General features: G+C 46.3%; 1 protein-coding gene across 1 annotated transcript in view; it reads left to right on the forward strand.

Annotated features, from left to right (window-relative positions):
• Window positions 1-265: 265 nt before the first annotated feature.
• FAM214B (family with sequence similarity 214 member B) overlaps window positions 266-16560 on the forward strand; it is a 202078-nt gene continuing 185783 nt past the window's right edge. The window contains exon 1 of the mRNA XM_033936182.1: window positions 266-399. The gene's annotated coding sequence lies outside the window, so the exon portion shown is untranslated. The remainder of the gene's footprint in view (window positions 400-16560) is intronic.

The following is a 16560-nucleotide window of genomic DNA, read 5'->3' on the forward strand; positions in this document are numbered from 1 at the left end:
AGGGGGGGACCCGGCGGGAGGGCGGGGCTTCGACCTGTCTATCAGCTGGGACCGCCAATCGGCAGCCAGACTGTGGGAAGGGCGGGACCTACACGGGAGCGCCCACCCATGTCCAGCCCCCGGCCGCGCGTGAGAGGGGGGAGGCTCGGCGTGAGGGCGGGGCCTCGCGCCGTCTATCACCCGGGGCCGCCAATCAGCGGCCAGGCTGTGCGGGAGGGGCGGGGAGGGGGCGGGGCTGAGCCACAATCAGCTGGTAGGAAATGAGCCGTGAGTCAGAGGAGGGAGAGCCGGCGGCGGCGCCTCGCTTGTCGTTTGCCCTTTCGTTTGGCTTTCGTTGCCTTTTCGGGCAGCCGCGTTCGACTGCCCCGCCCCCACCCGAGCTGGCCAAAGTTGCGCGGGGTAAGTGTGGGCACTGGGTCCGGAGAAGGGAAGGGCTTCGGGGGGGGGGGACGAGATCTGCTTGCACGGGCGAGGGGGGGCGGCCAGAACTCTGATCCCCTCCCCCCCACCCCTGGCTGGAACTGCTGAGGTCAGGTTAGGGGGAGGGGGAGGGCTTGGCAGGCTTGTGACAGGTGGGGGAGGAAAGAGTGGAGAGTCAGTTTGGCCCCCAGGTTAGGCAGGGCTGGGCTTGTGGGGGACAGCTAGGGGGCACAAGTGAGCAGGCAGGAGGTGGCAGACAGGCTGGATGGGGGAAGGGAGAGACTGGGGGGCAGCCAGGCAGGATCAGAGGTAGGGTGACCAGGAAGCAAGTGGGCCAGTGTGAGGGATAGGCAAGCTGTATGGGGTGATAAGTGAGACATATAGGCCAGGAGGAGAGACCGAGAGAGAGAGAGATTTGGGTGAAAGGACTCCCTCATAGCCTCTTCTCTCAGTTACCCGTCTTGAACCCATCACTTTTCTCTGGTCTGTCATTAACACCAGATTTTCTCCTCATTTTCAGAGGATGTGATAACAGTGGTTAGTACTGGACAAGTTCCTGGGGGGGAGGGGGGGAAGTCCATAGTCTGCTATTGAGAAAGCTACAGTTGTCCCTGAGATTAGAAGCATGAAATCTTGCAGCTATTGGGATTGTGCCAGGTACTTGTGATCGGAGTTGGCAGCACACTGGCTTAGATGGACCATCAGTCTGCTCCAATATGGCTATTCTTATGGTAGCGGGCCTGTTAAGTTAGAGCATGAGGGAGAGCAAAGGTGGCAGAGAGGGGAGAGCTGGGGTGATGGGTTGAGAAGAGAAGAGAAAAGTAATGGAGGGGGGAGAGACAGCTTGGCACTGGTGAAGGGGCAGGAAGACAGCACAGTGGAGTAGGGGCATGCGAGTTGGGTTAAAGGTCAGGCAGGGCCAGTGTTAGGGGTATGTTGGGGCCCAGAGCAGAAATTTGGGAGGGGAATCCCAAGGTCTGCCAGCAGGCTGTTTTCATTCAATTTGGAGCAAGTTTGGGGTGCTTAACGGAGGCCCAGGGCCTTGAAGAGAGACAAGGTATAGAAGATGTGAGGTTGGGCGGACATGATTTAGCTTGTGTGTGGTTTTTAGTTCAAGGAGAGTTACATTCTAATACAATATGGGGCTCGTAATCCCCAAAACCAGCTAACTCGACACTTGGAAGTCCTAATCGCCGGAACGTCCAAGTGCCAATAATTAAAACCGTTTTCCTAGACATCTAGCGAGACGTTTCTTCTGCTGTACATCCAGAATTCCAGGAGGTGTATTATGGATGTGTTTTGGGTGGGCTTTGGGCATACTAAGCTTGGAGGATAATCGAACCTTTCCCTAAACGTCCTGGATGGAACTTTGATGTTCGGAGCTACACCTGTTTTAGAAGCATCTCAGTGCCACAAAGGTACCCAAACTGACCAGACGATCACTGGATACATTAAGGCAGGGGTGCCCAAAAGGTCGATCGCAATCGACCAGTAGATCGCAAAGGTAACGCTGCTTCCCTAAGCCAGGCCTGGCGTGTTACAAGCACCGGACTCGCAAGATTTCACCTCCGACGTCAGAATGTTCTGGGCCAGCCAATCGCTGCCTGACTGGCCTGGAACTTCCTCCCTGACGTTAGAATTGACGTCGGAGGTGAAGTCTTGTGGGCCCGGCGCTTGTATGTGCCAGGCCTGGCTCGGGGAAGCAGCAGGGAGAAATCGGTGTGGTGGCTTGGGGGTGGGGGTAGTGAAAGAATCAGGGAGTGGAGAAATCGGCATGATGGCTTGGGGGGGGCAGGGGAGAGAGAAAGAAAGGCAGAAAAAAAGAGGGGGAGCAGGGGGAGAGAGAAAGGCAGAAAGAAAGAGGGGGGTCAGGGGGAGAGAGAAAGAAAGGCAGAAAGAAAGAGGGGGGGGTCAGGGGGAGAGAGAAAGAAAGGCAGAAAGAAAGAGGGGGCTAGGGGGAGAGAGAAAGAAAGGCAGAAAGAAAGAGGGGGGTCAGGGGGAGAGAGAAAGAAAGGCAGAAAGAAAGAGGGGGGGTCAGGGGGAGAGAGAAAGAAAGGCAGAAAGAAAGAAATATTGGCTTTACAGAAGAAGGAAGTGCAACCAGAGACTCATGAAATCACCAGACAAAAAGGTAGGAAAAATGATTTTATTTTCAATTTAGTGATCAATATGTGTCTATTTTGAGAATTTATATCTGCTGTCTATATTTTGCACTATGGCCCCCTTTTACTAAACCGTAATAATGGTTTTTAGCGCAGGGAAACTATGAGCGTTGGGAGCAGCGCAGGGCGTTCAGTGCAGCTCCCTGAGCTAAAAAACGCTATCACGGTTTAGTAAAAGGAGAGGGAGTATATTTGTCTATTTTTGTATAGTTGTTACTGAGGTGACATTGCATATTTTAAAGTCATCTGCCTTGACCTCTGATTAAACCCCCCGAATACAAATGACAATTAACATTTTCTCTGCGTACAGCGCGCTTTGTGTTTTAAAAATTTTTTATTGTTGGTAGCTCGCAAGCCCAAAAAAGTGTGGGCACCCCTACATTAAGGTATGACCCCTCCACTCCTCACTTAACCCCCCTTCCATCCCCCAAAAATCTGAATGAAAGAGTCGGGGCGGGATTTAGATGAAAAGAGGCCCTAGGCTATTCCACTTATGAGGCCCTTTCACCTCCCATTTTTAAGTTTGTAAATTACATGAGAGATAATAAAATACATCATTACTGTGATATATATCAATATGTTAAATGAAACATGTTGTTATTGGTACTAACCTTTATAAAAAATGTGACACGGATAATAAATAAAAAAAAGTTGAGAACACTTATTTGGACATTTATTCTCAGCACCATATATAGTACTTGTAACAATAACTAATCAAACATAACACACAACATTGCCCCTTCCTATGTCCATAGTGCCCCCAGTGCGTCCTTCCTCACCTCACCCCCTCCTCCGATGCCAGCCTGCCTGCCTCCCATCCCCCTTCCACTGACACCCCTCCCCCCCATGCCAGTCTGGGCCGCCCTGTCCTTTCGGATCCACTTTTGCCTCTCTCCCCGTGGGGCTGGGCTTTGCCCAGCTGTTTCCGGACTGACGTCTTTCCCTCCCCGATCCTCCTCCCAGGGTGAGAAAAAGAAAGGGAGAAGCCGAGTTGGCGCCCCGTTGCGGCCGGAGCCGGTTCCGATCCCGAAGCGTAGAATTTCTCCTTATTTTCGGTTCAGTGTTTTAGAGTTCACTGTTTTTAGAATAGTGTAATTTTAATTTTGCTAACAATTTGAATGTAGGCCCCTCTTGATCTTGAGGCCCTAGGCTGAAGCCTAGTTAGCCTATAGGAAAATCCGGCCCTGGAAAGCGTACATACCTGTCTTTAGAACAGCAGCACATGGTAAGGAAGAGCCTAGTAGAGCATCAGACAGATGTCTTAAGTAACCTGGTAGATGGGCTAGTGAATCATAGAGAGGAGGACCCAGGCCCATGAGCCACTCTAACCACCATCATTTATGGTAGGAAGTGTGACCCACCAAAACCTTACTCTACTGCCATATAGGAGCTACCTGCAGCCATGAGGGCTATTGGGGTAGTAGACAGATGAGTCTAGTAGGTTTTGGGGGAGTTTTGGAGGGCTCAACATAAAATTATAAGGGGTATTTGGTGAGATGTAGTTCTGGCCCCCTTTATGTGGCGTTCCTTCTAAGGTGTCCCAGAGCTCTGTTGGTGTGTCTGTGTGATCAGATGGGACATTTGGCCTTTATCTGCCATCATGTTTCTATGTTTCTTCCCACATCCAAATGGTCTAGGTTTGGACGTTTCAACTTGGACTTTTCTTTGGTTGAAAATGGGGTATGAAGTTAGGTATCCTAAGGGTTGGATATCCTTCGGCCAAGTAGATGGTTTTTGAACATCTAGCGGTTTGGCTTTCAAAAATGGACCTTTCTGTGCTTCGGACTTTGGACGTTTAGCGAGAAACATCCAAGTGAAACTTAAGACGTCCTTTTCGAAAATGACCCTATAAGTATTTCTCTGTCCCTTTATAGCTTACAGTCTTAAGTCTACACCTGAGGCAGTGAAGAATTAAGTGACTTGCCTGGGATCACAAGGAGCTGTAGTGGGGTTTGAACCCTAGCATCCCTGCTTCTCTGCTAGTTGCTTTAACCATTAGATGGCCACCTTGTTCAAAGTGTGAGTGGAAAGTAGCTTAAAATGAGGTGTGGCTTACAGACCAGGGAAAAGTTTGTGTAGGTTGAGTAGAGACAAACTAGGGACAACTATATGGGGTAACCAGAGCACCAGTAGCCACCAGAGCAGCATAAATAGACCACCACCTCTCAAATCTGCTGACCACAACGCCCAACTACAAAACATTCAGGAAAGAACTGAAAACCATACTATTCAAGAAATTTGTCAAATGATCTAACCAAACCGTATCGACCCTTCCCAGATCCCGATGCATGCTATGGCTATCAACCTTGTAATCTCCCTGGGAATGCCAAGGCTAATTTCTTGTTGTAAACCGCCTACAACTGAAAGGTATTGGTGGGATAGAAGACATCAATGGAATGGAATGTGACGGTGAGGTCTTTGTGACGGGCTGCAAATAGGTGGGTCAAAAAATAAGACAGGTTTAGGGGTGGGGGCGAATGAAGTATTGGAGAAATATTAGGAAAGATGTAGGGATGATGAGGTGAAAGGGGTAGGATTAAGATATGTGGAGAGGGGCAGAGTGCGGTGTATGTTGTAGGCCGTGGAGCAGAGTTAGGGTGTGAGAGAAATAGGTTCATAATATACCATGCTGAGGTATTGCACGTAAAGGACATTGAGACAGCCACAGAGAGCCATATAGAGCTCGTTAGTGGATAGGAAGATGTTAAGAGCATAAGAAGTGCCATAGTAGAACAGTCCGAAGGTCCATGAAGCCCAGTATCCGGTTTCCAACATTGGCCAACCCAGGTCCCAAGTACCTGGCAAGATTCCAAAGAGTAGCAACATTCCAGAGCTGAGATTGTGATGTCATAATGCCTCATTCCACCAATGCCTAAGAGCCAACCTCAGCAGTGATGTCACAATGGCTTGATTGTTGTATACTTGGCTCACTTAAGAACATAAGAAGTGCCATACTGGAACAGACCTAAGGTCCATCAAGCCCAGTATGTGTGGCCAACACAGGTCACAAGTACCTGGCAAGATCCCAAGTAGCAAAACAGATTCTATGCTGCTTATCCTAGGAATAAGCAGTAGATTTCCTCAAGCCATCTCCATAATGGACTTCTCTTTTAGGAAGTTAACCAAACCTTTTTTTAAACCCTGCTAAGCTAACTGATTTCATCACTCTCTGACAATGAATTCCAGAGTTTAATTACACGTTGTGTGAAGAAATATTTTTTCCAGTTTGCTTTCAAATCTACTACTTAGTAGCTTCATCGCATGCCCCCTAGTCCTAGTATTTTTGGAACGAATGAACAAGCGATTCACATCTACCCTTTCCACTCCACTCGGTATTTTACAGCCGTCTCTTTTCCAAGCTGAAGTGCCCTTGCTGCTTTAGCCTCTCCTCATAGGGAAGTCGTCTCAAACCTTTTTATCATTTTTGTTGCCCTTCTCTGTACCTTTTCGAATTCCGCTATATCTTATTTGAGATATGGCGACCAGGACTGCACACAGTATTCAACTTGCGGCCGTACCATAGAGTGATACAAGGGCATTATAACATTTTCAAGTTTGTTTTCCATTTCTTTCTATTCGATTCTCCCCAACGAGCTCCGAACGGGTTACAGGGTAACATACATAATATACAGTCAAAATGTGTTACAGTTTGGATACAATTATATTGCACGTAGAGGGCATTGAGACAGCCACATAGAACTATATAGAGCTCGCTAGTGGATAGGAAGATGTTCAAGATGGTCTGTCGTTCCAAGTTACTTTCCTGGCATGTGATGGAGATCTAAATGCGATCATTCAAACTGTGGTTGGCAGGCCAAGGAGAAAGAAGTAGATTCAGAAGGGAATAAGCACATAAGCACGGCCTCTGCTGAGTCAGACCATAGGTCCATCACGCCCAGCAGTCCGCTCCCGCGGTGGCCCCCCAGGTCAATGACCTGTAGTGATCTATTACTCTATTACTTTACAGCCTTCAGTACTGTATAGTAACCCTTTAATTATACCCCTGGATCCCCTTTTCCTTCATGAACTCGTCCAATCCCCTCTTGAACCCCAAAGTCGTACTCTGCTCTACCACCTCCTCTGGAAGCGTATTCCAGGCGTTCACCACCCTCTGGGTGAAGAAGAACTTCCTAGCATTTGTTCTGAACCTATCTCCCTTCAATTTTTTTGAGTGCCCTCTAGTTTTTGTTGCCCCTGCTAGGCTGAAGAATCTGTCCCTCTCTACCTTCACTATACCCTTTATGATCTTATAAGTTTCTATCATGTCCCCTCTAAGTCTCCGCTTTTCCAGGGAAAAGAGCCTCAGCTTCTCCAGCCTCTCAGCATACGAGAGGTTTTCCATGCCCTTTATCATTTTTGTCGCTCTCCTCTGGACCCTCTCGAGAATCGCCATATCCTTCTTAAGGTATGGTGACCAGTACTGAACGCAGTACTCCAGATGCGGTCGCACCATCGCCCTATACAGCGGGAGGATAACTTCCTTGGTTCTGGTAGTGATACCTTTTTTGATAATGCCCAACGTTCTGTTTGCCTTTTTTGAGGCCGCTGCGCACTATGCCGCTGGCTTCATTGTTCTATCTACCAAAACCCCCAAGTCCTTTTCTAGGTTGCCTTCCCCCAGTACCATCCCCTCCATTGTGTAGTTGTACATCGGGTTCCCTTTCCCTATGTGCATAACTTTACATTTTTCTACATTGAAGCTCATCTGCCATTTATTTGTCCACTCACTCAGTCTGTTCAGGTCCATTTGAAGTTCTTTACATTCCTCTACAGATCTAACCTTACTGGAGAGTTTCGTGTCATCTGCAAATTTAACAACTTCGCACTTTGTCCCTGTTTCCAGGTCATTAATAAATATATTGAATAACAGTGGTCCCAGCACCGACCCCTGTGGGACCCCACTCGTGACCCCTTTCCAGTCAGAATAGTGTCCCTTTACTCCTACCCTCTGCTTCCTGTTCGCCAGCCAGGGAACAGGGGGGATGAAATGTACTTTAAGAAATAAGTAAGAGAGAACATGATTTCAGTAACAGGCCCATCATTTTGTTCTTGGGCAAGTCACGCAACCCTTTATTGCATTGGGTCCAAAAGTAGATTGTAAGCTCTCCAGGAACATGGAAGTACCTAGTATGCCTGAAGTAACTCATCTTGAACGCCTACTGGAAAAGGTGTAAGCCAAATTCAGTTAAATAAGGCGGACTTTTGTTCTGGGAGGCAAACGCATAGTTTGGGAGATGGTGTCGGACTGTATGTGGGGGCTGGGGAGAGCTCCATATTAGCTGGAGCTGAATGAAGAATTGTAGCCATGTGGATAGAGGGGGATGGTGAGTGGTAGAGCTGGTTAGGTGAGCGTAGGACTCGGACAATGAGATGGGGTGTTGGGGCAGCATAGGGCAGTGAGTCGGTCGGAGGTTTTAGGACTGGTAGGTGCGTGTAGAGCCTGAGGAGGGATGGTGAGAAGTGTCATACTAGGTTAGCCATGCTGTATATTATTTAGACGATTTTGCACCCACTTCAACCTAAGCCAGGGGTGTCCAATGTCGGTCCTCGAGGGCCGCAGTCCAGTCGGGTTTTCAGGATTTCCCCAATGAATTTGCATGAGATCTATTTGCATGCACTGCTTTCAATGCATATTCATTGGGGAAATCCTGAAAACCCGACTGGATTGCGGCCCTCGAGGACCGACATTGGACACCCCTGACCTAAGCAGTTTACAAAATGCATGACAAATACATAATTAGACAGTACATTGCTAAGGTCCTCTTACAGCCTAATTATTTTGTTAGTGCAGGAGTAGGGAACTCCAGTCCTCGAGAGCCGTATTCCTGTTGGGTTTTCAGGATTTCCCCACTGAATATGCATGTTCATTGGGGAAATCCTGAAAACATGATGGGAATACGGCTCTCGAGGACCGGAGTTCCCTACCCCTGAGTTAGTGAATGCTTCCACAAATAATGTTGTTTCAAGTAGCTTCTTGAATTTTTATAATCTCAAGGATCCCTTCAGACTATTCCATAGGGATACCCCTGCTGGCGCGATTACTGATGTTCCTGTACTTTCATAATGTACACGGAGAAATTCATATGTACATAATCGTATCGTTCCCTCGGAGGCCTAGATGGCTGATATAGTTCCATCACCTGTGCCAAATACCAGGGAATTCACCATGTATAATACTATGTCTGCCATACTATGATAGCCACACTTGAATATATAAGACGGTTTGCCATGCTAAGCTGCCATACAGCGAGAGATTAGAGAAACTGGGCCTCTTCTCCCTTGAACAGAGGAGACTGAGAGGGGACATGATCGAAACATTCAAGATAATGAAGGGAATAGACCTAGTAGATAAGGGCAGATTGTTCACCCTCTCCAAGGTAGAGAGAACGAGAGGGCACTCTCTAAAGTTAAAAGGGGATAGATTCCGTACAAACGTAAGGAAGTTCTTCTTCACTCAGAGAGTGGTGGAAAACTGGAACGCTCTTCCGGAGTCTGTCATAGGGGAAAACACCCTCCAGGGATTCAAGACAAAGTTAGACAAGTTCTGCTGAACCAGAACGTACGCAGGTAAGGCTGGACTCAGTTAGGGCAAAGGTCTTTGACCTAAGGGCTGCCACGTGAGCAGACTGCTGAGCACAATGGACCATTGGTCTGACCAAGCAGCGGCAATTCTTATGTTCTTATATAATGCTCATTGTAAACCCCCCCCCCAAGGAAGGTTCCTCCTCCCTCCCCCCCCCCCCAGGAAACCTCCTCTCTTCTGCAACAAGCTCCAGTTGTGCCTGGAGCATGCGTGGATGTGCGTGACTTCATCCGCACATGCTCAGAAGCCCTCCTCCATATGCAGCCAGATTTCATCAGGGCTTTCCAAAACCCAAACAAATGCCGGGTTTTGAAAACGCCCGTCCTCTAAAAAGAAGACATTTCCAGGTTTTCCCAAATGTCTGGTAACCATAACCCAGCTGTGCTTGTACAGGGGATGCGGCCAATCCGTGCATGTGTGCTCCTCTGTAAATGCCCTTAGAGATCCTGGAGATATCCCCTCCTCCACTCAAGTCAGGGGAGTTTAGGGAAAGGAGGAATACTGCCCTCGTAATCCAAGGTCGCCAGGTCCTTCTGTGCAAACGAGAGAGAGTAGGGCTAGGCTTGTGTCTCTTTCCTGACATGTTGGTGTGGTTTTATTAGAGTCGAGGTGACGAAACGGGCTCCACTGCAGCTAATTTCACTCCAAATGATTCCCTGTACGTTGACTTGTGACATGATGGATGCGAGATAATGCGGTGCAGTGGCTCGGAGGTCTGAGGGACAGTTTTTGCATCCAGCTGCGCTTCACTGCTCTCAAGGAAGCGGAGTGGGGTGGGGTGGCTGTAAGAATGCTTTCTTACAGAGACATCCAGAATTTTATTTACTTTTTCAAGTTTCAAGGAGAGCAACGAAAATGGTAAGAGGGCTGGAACACTGCCCATACGCCGAGAGGTTGGATAGGCTGGGGCTCTTCTCTCTGGAAAAAAGGAGGCTCAGGGGAGATATGATAGAGACCTTCAAGATCATGAGGGGCATAGAGAGGGTGGATAGGGACAGATTCTTCAGGCTGAAGGGGTCAACAGGCACGAGGGGGCATTTGGAGAAACTGAAGGGAGATAGGTTCAGAACAAATGCAAGGAAGTTTTTCTTCACCCAAAGGGTCGTGGACACTTGGAATGCGCTACCGGAGGAAGTGATCAGGCAGAGTACGGTACAAGGATTCAAACGGATTGGCGGATTCCTGAGGGATAAAGGGATCGTGGGATACTGAGGGAGGAGCTGGGATGTAACACAAGTATAGAAAGCTAACCAGGTAATAAGTATAGAAACCCAACCAGGTCGTGCATGTGCAAGTCCGGAGGGTTAGGACTTCGATGGGAAGATAGGACTCAAAGGGAAACCAAGGGGGCCCCTTCTGGTGACTCAGACAGGCCGTGACCTGTTTGGGCCGCTGCGGGAGCGGACTGCTGGGCGGGATGGACCTATGGTCTGACCCGGCGGAGGCACTGCTTATGTTCTTATGTTCTTATGTATGTGTTTACATGTTCTGGCAGTCAAACTTCTATGAAGAGAGCCAAATTTGGCAGCTGTACAGCTCTGTCAACGTATGAAAGGATTTTGGATTGAGCTTCTATTCGGGTCCGGTAGTTATTTTCCTATCCCTGGAGGGCTTACACTTGTCCAAGGCCACATGAAGCCACAGTGGGGATTTGAGCCCCTAGTTCGCAGCCTGATGCTCTAAATCCCTTCATTCTATAAACCTGTGTGCACAATTTTACGCTTAGCGTATAAAGTTGTATACGCAAGTAGTAGAATGTCAGTTTCACATGTAACGTAATTGAATAATCTGCTAATTGGTACTAATTAGCAGTTATGTGCAAATTAATTTTAATTGATAACTTAGTAACATAGTAGATGACGGCAGATAAAGACCCAAATGGTCCATCCAGTCTGCCCAACCTGATTCAGTTTAATTTTTTTTTTTTTTTCTTTCTTCTTTCTGGGCAAGAATCCAAAGCTTTGTCCGGTACTGTTCTTAGGTTCCAACTACTGAAGTCTCCTTCAAAGCTCACTCCAGCCCATCTACACCCTTCCAGCCATTGAAGTCCTCCCCAGCCCATCTTCCACCAAAAGGCCATATACAGATACAGACTGTGCAAGTCTGCCCAGTACTGGCCTTAGTTCAATATTTAATATTATTTTCTGATTATAGATCCTCTGTGTTCATCCCATGCTCTTTTGAACTCCATCACTGTTTTCCTCTCCACCACCTCTCTCGGGAGCGCATTCCAGGCATCCACCACCCACTCCGTAAAAAAGAATTTCCTTACATTGCTCTTGAGTCTCCCACCCCTCAGCCTCAAATTATGCCCTCTGGTTTTACCATTTTCCTTTCTCTTGAAAAGATTGTTTTACGTTAATACCTAACACAAAATCCATAGTGTACACTGTGAGGGGGGCTGTTGTCCTGAGAGGAGCATGGGCCATTCAGGGCATATCTTGCACACGCGTGTGTGTGTGTGTGTATTGTGAAATACAGTATTAGCAGTTATTTGTCTGAGAGCAATTAGACACCCACATCAGCCTATGGTCTGTCAATTAGAGAATGATGCGGTAACAAAATTCATCACCGTTCCTGTCCCCGCGGATAACCAGGGTAAACCATCTTCATTTCATGTCCTTCTTTAAGGAGAGAAGGAAGAATCAGAGTATGAACGGGCATTGAAGAATGTTGGTGTAGAAGGACTGAGGTTGAGATAGACACTAAAGAATGACAGTCTCTGGTATCCAGAGCTGATACTGTGATGTCATAATGCTTCATTCCACCAATAAGAGCCAACCTCATCAGTGACGTCGCAATGGCTTCATTATCCTAGACTTGGCTCACATAAGAATCAGAGTATAAATGGGTCCAGCCACTGACCCTCAAGCTTTGCATTGAAGAATGTTGGTGTAGAAGGACTGAGGTTGAGATAGACACTAAAGAATGACATTCTCTGGTATCCAGAGCTGATACTGTGATGTCATAATGCTTCATTCCACCAATAAGAGCCAACCTCATCAGTGACGTCGCAATGGCTTCATTATCCTAGACTTGGCTCACATAAGAATCGGAGTATAAATGGGTCCAGCCACTGACCCTCAAGCTTTGCATTGAAGAATGTTGGTGTAGAAGGACTGAGGTTGAGATAGACACTAAAGAATGACATTCTCTGGTATCCAGAGCTGATACTGTGATGTCATAATGCTTCATTCCACCAATAAGAGCCAACCTCATCAGTGACGTCGCAATGGCTTCATTATCCTAGACTTGACTCACATAAGAATCGGAGTATAAATGGGTCCAGCCACTGACCCTCAAGCTTTGCATTGAAGAATGTTGGTGTAGAAGGACTGAGGTTGAGCGAGAGTCACTAAAGAATGAGTCTGGTATCCAGAGCAGATATTGTGCATAATGCCTCATTTCACCAATGGGAGCCAACCTCATCAGTGATGTCACAATGCCAAGATTGTCCTAGACTTGGCTCACATAAGAATCAGAGCATGAATGGGTACAGCCACTGACCCTTAAGCCTTGCATTGAAGAAGGCTGGTGTAGAAGGACTGAGGTTGAGAGAGTCACTAAAAAATGACAGTCTCTGGTATCCAGAGCAGATATTGTGATGTCATAATGCTTCATCTCACCAATGCCTAACAGCCACTCATCAGTGATATCACAATGACAAGATTGTCCTAGACTTGGCTCACATAAGAATCGGAGTATGAATGGGCCCAACCACTGACCCTCAAGCCTTGCATTGAAGAAGGCTGGTGTAGAAGGACTGAGGTTGAGATGGACACTAAAGAATGACATGGGATTGTTTCCTACAGTTATCCGCGGGGACGGGAATGGTGATGAATTTTGTCACCGTGTCATTCTCTACTGTCAATATTAGTCTTTGGCCTAGCATAAGTTATTATATCTACTTCCGACTACTTATTTATTTATTCAATTTTCTATACTGTTCCAAGCTCCCCTGGATTTATTCAGATACTCAAGTATTTTTTCCGTCTGTCCCAGTGGGCTCACAATCTATTTAATAAACCTGGGGCAAAGGGGACCAAGTGACTTGTCCAGGGTCACGAAGAGCAGTGTGGGTTTGAACCCCCAAGCTTAGGGTGCTGAGACTGTAGCTTTAACCCCTCCACCACCCTCTCAGACATAGCTTGGCAAACATTGTCTGATAGAGATGGCAAAAACATAGTTAAAGCACTACGAGATGTACGTAGCACTGTACACGTTATATGTAAGTAATTTCGCTGGCCCTAGTGGGCTTACAACCTAGGTTTTGTACCTGGGACCCATAGGGGGTTAAGTGACTTGCCTGGAATCACTATGACCCACTAGTTCAGGGTTGTCCAACGTCAGTCCTTGAGGGCCACAATCCAGTTGGGTTTTCAGGATTTCCCAAATGAATTTGCTTGAGATCTATTTTCTTTCTTTTGTATGCAAATAGGTCACATGCATATTCATTTGGGAAATCCTGAAAATCCAACCTGGAGAAGGCTGAGGTTGGACACCTACACCAGTTGACCTCTAAGCTCTCCTACCACTACTCCAACACACCTCGACATCTCTTCCCGTTCAGGCTGTACATGCACCTACCAGTCCTCCTAATACAGTATTTTCTCAACTCTGTCCCATCAGGTCTTCAGGATATCCACAAGGAATATGCATGAAAGAAATTTGCATATAACGGAGGCATTGTATGTAAATCACATTTATGCATATTCATTGTGGATTTCCTGAAAACCTGACTGACGAGGGGGTACTCCAGGACCGAGTTGAGAAACATTGGCTCTAAATTAACATCCAACTGACTCTCTACCTAAGATCTAAGCCAGTGGTCCCCACCCCTGTCCTGGAGGTTCACCAGGCCAATCGGGTTTTCAGGCTAGCCCTAATGAATATGAATGAGAGCGATTTACATATAATGGAAGTGACAGGCATGCACATCTGCTCCATGCATATTCCTTAGTGCTAGCCTGAAAACTCAATTGGCCTGGTGGTCCTCCAGGACAGGGGTGGGGACCACTGATCTAAGCTGCCCCGACACCCCTTCTCATCATCCGAGCTCTGTTCACCTAACCGGCCCTCCCAAAAAACACATTGCCTAAAGTTAGCACATAACTTGGGACTTGGGCTGGTATTCCATAATGGTAATTATGCATGGAATTGCCAACACAGAATTTGCGCGGAGGCGCTGGGATGATTCGCACCAGCGCTTAACTTTAGATCAGTGGTCTCCAACGCAAACCCTTTGCAGTTTTGTAGATACTTGGAGGGCCTCAGAAAAAAATAGTTAATGTCTTATTAAAAAAATGACAATTTTGCATGAGGTAAAACTCTTTATAGTTTATAAATCTTTCCTTTTGGCTAAGTCTTGATAATATTGTCATTTATAGCTAAAGAAACATATGATCAAGAAACTGTTTTATTCTACTTTTGCGATTATGATAAACATACCGAGGGCCTCGAAATAGTACCTGGCGGGCTGCATTTGGCCCCCAGGCCGCGAGTTTGAGACCACTGCTTTAGATGAACTTTTGAGAATTGTCTCAAATGTTTTTAAAGCGGGAGAGGACCTCGGGAAATTCACAGGCTCAAAAGGAGGCTTTTTTAAAATTACACCACCTCAGTCCTCCAATCAGTGCTCATACAATTTTATAAATGTACTAGTCTTATAGCCCGTTACATTAACGGGTGCTAGAATATATGTGTGTGTGTCTGTCTTTATTTCTTTCTCTCTCTCTCTCCTTAGCCACTTTCTGTATTTCTGTCTTTCTTTCTGTCTTTCTTTTTCCTCGGCTGTCCACCCATTCTCCCTTCCTTTTACCTTCCCTGTGTCCACCACCACCCCTTCACTGCTCCCCTTATCCAGCAGCAGACCTTCTCCCTTTTTTAATCTCCCCCCTGTCCAGCAGTAGGCCTCCCTTCCTTTTTCTCCCCCCGTCTCTTCCCCTGTCCATCAGCACCTCTTTCCTGCTCCCCCGTCCAGCAGTAGGCCTCCCTTCCTTTTTCTCCCCCCCCCCCGTCTCTTCCCCTATCCAGCAGCACCCCTTACCTCGTGTCTGCCCTCCGCCGACTGCGGCCTGCAGCCGTCGACAGCCGTCGCGGCCTGCAGACGCCAAGAGCCGCCGCGGCCGACAGCCTCTGCGCCGCTTGAAGCCGAAAAAACCCTAAGCCACGCATACGCACTCCTACCTGCGGGGACCTACAGCGCACGGAAAATGGGAGCACGCAGGTAAGAGTGCGCATGCGCGGCTTAGGGTTTTATTATATTAGATAGTGGTATATATTATGATACATTAAAAAAATTGTATGAGTGGTGATTGAAGGACTATGGTAGCATAATATAAAAAGCCACAAGCAAGCAAACAGTGGAGATGTCCAAAGAAAACAGGTGAGCTGGTACATTTCACAGTGATACTTTTAGTGACTCGACATGTACATGTTTCGGCCCACTACTCGAGTACACTATTTCTTTATCTCTGTGTCCTGATGAGATATACACATGGATCCTATTATTTATATGCACCTCCGTGATATAAGGTGATTGTCACATTTTTTTGGTATTTTCTTTCACATAATATGATTGTTTTGTTTGAATTTGTTTATTGATGTGGTTTTTTTAAAATCATATGTTTTGATGATTTGTTTTTGCATTTGCTTCTAATCCTATACTTTTATTCATTGCTTTAATAAGATACTAATGTTATGTTTATTAAAAATTGATTGATTCAATTTGGTTTTTAGCAATGTTTTAAAATCATATTTGCTGTTTAGCTTTTACTTACGTAAAATTGTGTGTACGTTTTTGTTAATTGTTTTTGTGTCTATAGTTTGTAGACTTCTTTTTTTTTTTATTATAATTTTCAAATTAAATACAAAGCATAAACTTTGAAAGAAACAAAACAGAATATGATACTCCCAATTTCCCCATTGGGAATTAAAACTATACACAATAGATAAGAAAATATATATACTACATAATATAGTCCTCAAACTGAGTGGGGGGGGGGGCAATGATATTAATCCTCCAGGGAGAGGAAATGAAGACAAAAAGAAATGCTAAGCCATAGAAATTGAGCAAATCCTTCAACTTTCTAACTGACTTGATTCTTACACTTTTCGCCTAGGCTGCAAATGAAATCCCCCCTTACCCTCTAGGAAGAAACGAAGCTGAACTGGATCATAAAATATGTATCTAACCTCCTGATATGAAATAAGTTTATAAACTTCTTTTTTATTATTTTTTAATCTTCATTCATTTCATAACTTAAAATCAAGTACAGTAAATGATGTTTAACAATTGAACATTTAAAAACACTTGAATTCTTACATTCTAAAACTTACCTAAACCTATATCTTCAAGTTATCGTATAATAATATGGGGGGGGGGTATATGGGAGG

This window comes from Geotrypetes seraphini, chromosome 1 (assembly GCF_902459505.1).
Source record: "Geotrypetes seraphini chromosome 1, aGeoSer1.1, whole genome shotgun sequence".
NCBI lineage: Eukaryota > Metazoa > Chordata > Amphibia > Gymnophiona > Dermophiidae > Geotrypetes > Geotrypetes seraphini.